The sequence below is a fragment of the Psammomys obesus genome, unplaced genomic scaffold (assembly GCF_907164565.1).
Source record: "Psammomys obesus unplaced genomic scaffold, mPsaObe1.curated_primary_1811, whole genome shotgun sequence".
Taxonomy (NCBI): domain Eukaryota; kingdom Metazoa; phylum Chordata; class Mammalia; order Rodentia; family Muridae; genus Psammomys; species Psammomys obesus.
The window spans coordinates 9,790,134-9,796,028 of NW_026596152.1; the positions used below are offsets into that span (position 1 = coordinate 9,790,134).

Below are 5,895 nucleotides of genomic sequence, written 5' to 3' on the forward strand. Positions count from 1 at the left end.
GCGCACAGCCAAGCCCCCTTGTCGCGTGCCCCTCCCCGCGCGCGCCCCCCCGCCAATTCCCCCCGGTCCAGCGGAAGCGGCCACAAGACGGCCACTAAGTACCTCCTCGGCCCGCGCACACGATTCCTTTCTCTGTGCGCCGCAAGCGGCAGCGCTGGGCTCGCTCCTCTCTTTCGCGCTCCCGTGCGCGCCGCGCCTCTCCAGCCCCTCGCTTCCTGCTCAGCAGCGCCTGCGAGTGCCCTCAGTAGCCATTATTCACTGGCTGCCGGGGGACAGGAGGTAATTAGAGACGGCCTTGTGGCCACATCCACTAGGCTAACACGATGCGGGCGCAGGGCGCGCGCGGGGAGGGGCACGCGACAAGGGGGCTTGGCTGTGCGCAGCCCGCGCCCCAGACGCGGAGGAGGGGAGGGGAGGGAGGGGGCAGGGAGGAGGAGTGGTAAGCTGGGCGCGAGCGGGAGGAGGGGGCGCCACAGAGACGCTCCCGCAGCTCTCACCGCTATGGCCAGGTCACGGCTGTGAGGTTCCTAGGCGCCTAAAGACGGGGTGGAGGCGGGGAGGAAAGGGGGTGCCGTGCGTGCGCGCGCGCGTGCCAAAGCTAAAAGGGAGGGAACGTTTTAATATTTTTTTTCCAGTGACTTACGAGCCCACGGGTGAGCCCTTGGCTGTGCGTTCAGGACCGTGTATCAGTGTGGCTATAAATTTCTGTTCTGCCCTACGTGTGAATGTCACGGGCTGGTGATGGGGGGTGGGATTAACGAGAAACCAGCCTCTGAACATGCCGGTAGGTCTCAGCGGGGACTGAGTGATGCAGCGCTTGCGTGGGGGTGGCGTTTGTGTGCGATTGTTTATAGGTGGTAGTGTGACTGCGTGGGCGGGGCTGCCTGCGTGGGCTGTGTTCCGAGGGCGTTGTGTATTCGTGTGGGCTTGTTTGTGACTGGGCTGGCTGCTGTGTGGGGCCATGGGATTGAAAAAGTAAGGACATTGCGCCTGTGCGTGCGCTGGCCACACGCAGGGATCTGAGGCTGCCTGTGATCGTGTAGGGTCTGAAGCCTGGCCCTAGAGGATCCCACCGAGGCAGAAGAGCTGTTTAAGGTGCGAACAAGCAGTGTGCTGGGGTTGGGACGCATAATGACGTGAGTGTGTGGGTGTAGGTGTAGACAGGTAGGTAGAGAGCGGCTTTCGTGACGCACCTCCCTTCATTGCACCAGAGATCCACCTCAGAGATCCTGGCACTTACCGACCCCACAGACCTAGAGGTTCAGGGGTTGCGGCGCGGGGGGTGGGGGGACACTGAGGGAGCCTAGGGTATAGTGGAGGCCAGCAGCGAGAAGGGGGTCGAGAAGGGGGTCGTGCCTAAAGATAGCCGGAGAGTAAGATGAGACAAAGAAGCCTGGGACTCTGAGGCTGGACCTCGGGGGTGGGCGGGCCCGCCACCGCGCTAAAGGCAGACCCTGGAGCACGGAAGTGCCGCACTTGGACTCAGATTGAGAGTGTGGCTAGCCAGCCCTTTTCCAGGCCTTTTCCTGCCCACGCAGCCTCCCACTCCATTCGCCCATTCATTTATGAATCTGTACACCCATTCAAGCACCCATCCAGATTTTCCAAGCCAAGATTACCCAGATCCCACTCCCTGCACCTTCTCTTCGTCCCCAGGCACTATTTGCTCTGTGGAAAGGAGCTACCTTTGCCCATGATGGTATACCAGCTAGGTTAGGAGGAGGGTGGTCATGTTTGCTCACAGCTTTCCCTGCAACCTGGTGAGGCCCAGGAGGGAGTGTGTGATGTCCATTGTTGTGCTCCTGGTCCTTGTCCTGAAAGTCACCCTAAGCCTGCCTGTGGAATGGAAAGACGCTTTAAAAACACATTCCAAGCTGAACATAAGGGGGCTGACTTGGAATCCCAGAACTTAGGAAAGAGATAAAGGCAGGGGTTCAAGGCCAGGCTGAGATTCTTGAGACCCTCTCTCACACAAAAAAAGAAACAACAAAACAGATTTCCTTATCAAGTAAATATCCAGAGCCCTTGTTCAGGCTGTTCCCTTTACTGGGAATCAGCATTTACAGCCGTGCTTGGCATTTCTGAGTTTCCTCTGGTCCCACGACACAATAAGGACCTCCTTATTGTCACTTGAAGAGCACACCTCTGCCAAGAATCAAACTTAAAGGATGAGGTCCAATCCACCCAACTTTGAAATATAGAGCTTCTTAGTTTTGGTCTTCAATGACCTGACCTGGGAACTATGGCAACAAGTCCTGAGGCAGCCATGAGAACCAGAAGCCCTACTGAGGGCACCATCAAGTCTGGCGATAGACCAAATCATAGGCTGACCTCTTCACCCCCACCCACTGGCACTTCCTAACTTACCTCCCTCCTCTGTGCAATCACTCACAAGGCCATGTATACAAGAGGCACACAGAGAGGAAAATGTGTGCCTGTGAAGGGCTGAGGCTGGCTTTCTTCCCTGAATCTTAAATTTTATTTTTGTAATTAAAAAAAAAATTCAGTGGGGGAGGGGACTGGAGAGATGGCCCAGAGTGGTCGTCCAGAGGATTGGAGGAGAGGGGGTAGGGAGTATCCAGTTCCAAGAACACCATCTCTAACTCCAGTTTCAAGGGTTCAAACACCGTCTTCTGGCCTTTTCAAGTACCAGGCAAGCATGCATGTGGCACACACACACACACACACACACACACACACACACACAGGCAAAACCTCATACACATAAAAATAAATACAAAATTTAAAAATTTTATATTACAGGCGTTTTGCCGGCATGCATGTCTGTGCACTATGAGCATGCCTGGTTAAAAGAGGGTGCTGAATCCTTCCTTTAACCAGAGTTACAGATGGTTGTGGGTGCTAGAAACCAAATCCTGGTCTTCTGCAATACCATCACATGTTCTGAACTGCTGAGTCACCTCTCCAGGCCTCTTCCCCCCCCAGCCTGACGCTTCAGTGTTTCTACTGGCTGATGGTACCTTCATACAGGCTCTCTGGCCTCATTACAGCGCCCTTCTTACTGTCCATGCTGCTCCCTCTGCCTGGAACACTTTCCCACTTTCAAGGGAAAGTAATTTTCCTGTTTATTTGTTTTGTAGGTGGCTTTTCTGGTTGCTCCTTGGTGTGCCCTCCACTGCTAGATTGGTACCTGATATACATTCAGTAAGTATTTAGTGGTAATCGATGGTGAGAGAATGATGTTAAACTAGGCCTTCCATCTGTGACCATGATTCAGCCTGTGGCTTCTCTATGAACTGAGAGCCTCTTGCACGGGGTGGTGGGTTAGAGAGGCTTGAGGTTCATTCAAGCTACAGGACTCACCTACCTGTGAGTACTCTTCACAGGTCCAGGAGGGTCTAAAGGAATGAGGTAGAGGTTGTGGCTTGTGCCCAAGAAAAGAGGCGTACTTATTTGTTCTAGGGGCCTCTCTGGCCTAGTGGAGCTCCTAACTAGAAAGGTCAAGAGAGGTTGTGTTCCTATCTGCCCACCACGGGATCTGGCATGTGGTGTTCACAACTCAGTGTGGATTTAGCAAGTGATAAAGTCAAGACTCACATTTAAAACTGCATGAGTCTAGCCTCTGGCTTGCTCCCCAAGACTCTGCTGGCAGGGTTCTGCGTGGTGGGAGGTGGCATAGGCAGGCAAGTACAAATCACCTCCATACAAGGGATGGACAGGTGTAGAGCTGCCCACAGGAAGCTTTCCTGGCTCCCCAGCCTCGGACTCCACCTCCTACTAGGTGAGTCCTGCCTAGGGACAACAGAGTGGTGGCCCCTGCTGAATTAGGAAGAGTTTTATGGGTGCTTCCCACTAGGTGTGGCTGGATTCCTGGAGCAGGCTGACCAGCCAGCCTCAGGGTTACCTATGGCTATTTCAACAGCTGCTTCAGGGCTCACTGAGAGAGAAGTTCCAGAGAAATTGAAAGGCTGGAGACTTAAGCAGGAACACAGAGAAGTCTGGGGGTGAGGGGACAGGACACAAAGGACAAGGCCCCCGGGGATGGGGTTAGCCAGGGGACACTTAGACAGACACAAGAGGAGAAGGACATGGACCCAACCAACCAAGATAAGTAGGTGTCACTGAGATTCAGAAGTCAAGTTCAAACAGCCCTAGGCTGATAACTTCAGGCTAAAGTCTGCAAGACTGGGCTCAGAAGTCAGCAGGGTGTTTTTTATTTGCTTTGCTGGAGTGAGGCAGGTTTTACTTGTATTCTATGCATATTTGGGGGAGGGGAGGCGATTTCAAATCTCCATATATCCTCTCCATTTCAGGAATCCGGTCACTAACATCCAATGATGCCCTTCCCAATGTCACATAACTTCCAGGTGGTAAGTGTTCATCTACAGGTTTGGTAGATAACATGCTGAATACCTACTGTGTGCAAGGATCTGCTGTCTGTGCATAGGATCTACAGCAAGAAATGAGACAATAAGTCCATTTTCCTCCCAAGTAGGCATGAAACAGAATGGAGAAATAAATGATATACAATCAACACGGTTTATTCTGAGAAATATCTCAGGAAATTTCATTGTGCCATCATAGTGTCCTTACACAAACTAAGACATATCTGCAAACGACACTAGGAGACAATCTTAGGAATCTCTGTGGTACATGCAGTCTGTTATTGAGTGAAATGTTATGTGGTGTCTGACTATAGTTATGTTACTCTTAGGGTGCTAAGAAAATAGAGAGCCAGGGAAGGGGCTGGGACGATGGGGTGAGGGCTGTGTTTTTATATTAAATGCCAGAAAACTCATGGCTCAGAACATAACTGGAACGGCTATGTGGTGGACATTCAGATAACTGGAGGGAAAGCTGCAGGTGAGGCGGTAAACAAAGGCCCGAGGCAGGGGAGCTTGTGGCCATGTTTTATAGTGTGTCAAAGAAAGGGACAAAGACACACCCAGAGGACCCAGTACACCATAGTAAGGACGTTCTGTTTTACAGTGAATGTGACTGGGGCATCTTTGCTGTGTTTCAAGCATAGGAAGGGCATAATCTCCCCTCAGTCCTCATTATAACCTGTGACTGCCAAGAAGAGATTGGAGGTAGGGCCAGGGCAGGAGCAGGGAGGGCGGCAGGCGGTTTAGTCTGAAGCCAGGGCTCAGTGGGCTGGCTGGGCAGTTAACAAAGAGCTTCTGTGATCCTCTGTCCACGATGTGGACCTAGCTCAACTTCACACCTGGGCATGGGGAACCTATCCCTCAGGTTCCATGATGCCTCAGCCTCCATGGTGGCCCTCACACCTGTTAATCATCTTCATGCCATCTGGCAACTTCGTCATGCCAAGGAGGGCTTTTATTCATTGGCTGTACTATGGTCTTCTGCCTGGGTGCAACATGGGCAACCTGCTACCTTCCCACCCACCTCCGAGCACCAGCATCATTTTATGAGAATGCCAACCCAAGTCAGCTGTCAGACCTCCCTCCTTGTGGATCCGATGTGTTCTTAAAAGACCAAGGCAATCTACGGCTGCAGCTCTGCTTTACCACATCCCTGTGGAATATTCCTGGCATGACAGGTATGGTCATAGTGCTGGGAGACAGCGGTGAGCAACCAGGTAACCCTGCCTGCACTGGGGGTGGCGTGGCCATTCACCACCAGCTTGTGCCTTTCTGTTCACATTAGAACCTTCTGCCGAGTGGCACTCCCTAGGGGAGGAGAACACAGAGAACATGTTTCTTTTTGAAAGCAAAGAGCTTTGTATCTCACCTGCTGCTGATGCCCCTGGGAATGTGCGCAGCCCAATTCCTAGTTTGTGGGTCATTTTCACAGCCCACTCTCCTCCCCAAATCCCACTGGCTGACAGAAAGGATCAGAAAACCAGCAGAATGCCTAGGTTTGGTGCTGGCAGAAGGCTGTCCAGATGTCCAATGCTCCCACTTATGGAAA

The 5,895-nt window shown here is 52.5% G+C and overlaps 1 long non-coding RNA gene across 1 annotated transcript; it reads left to right on the forward strand.

Annotated features, from left to right (window-relative positions):
• Positions 1-3,058: 3,058 nt before the first annotated feature.
• Positions 3,059-5,480, forward strand: LOC129666806 (uncharacterized). Its single transcript, XR_008718655.1, has 3 exons — positions 3,059-3,165; positions 4,275-4,331; positions 5,212-5,480. It is a non-coding gene; the product is annotated as an uncharacterized LOC129666806 (long non-coding RNA).
• The last annotated feature ends 415 nt before the right edge of the window (positions 5,481-5,895 follow it).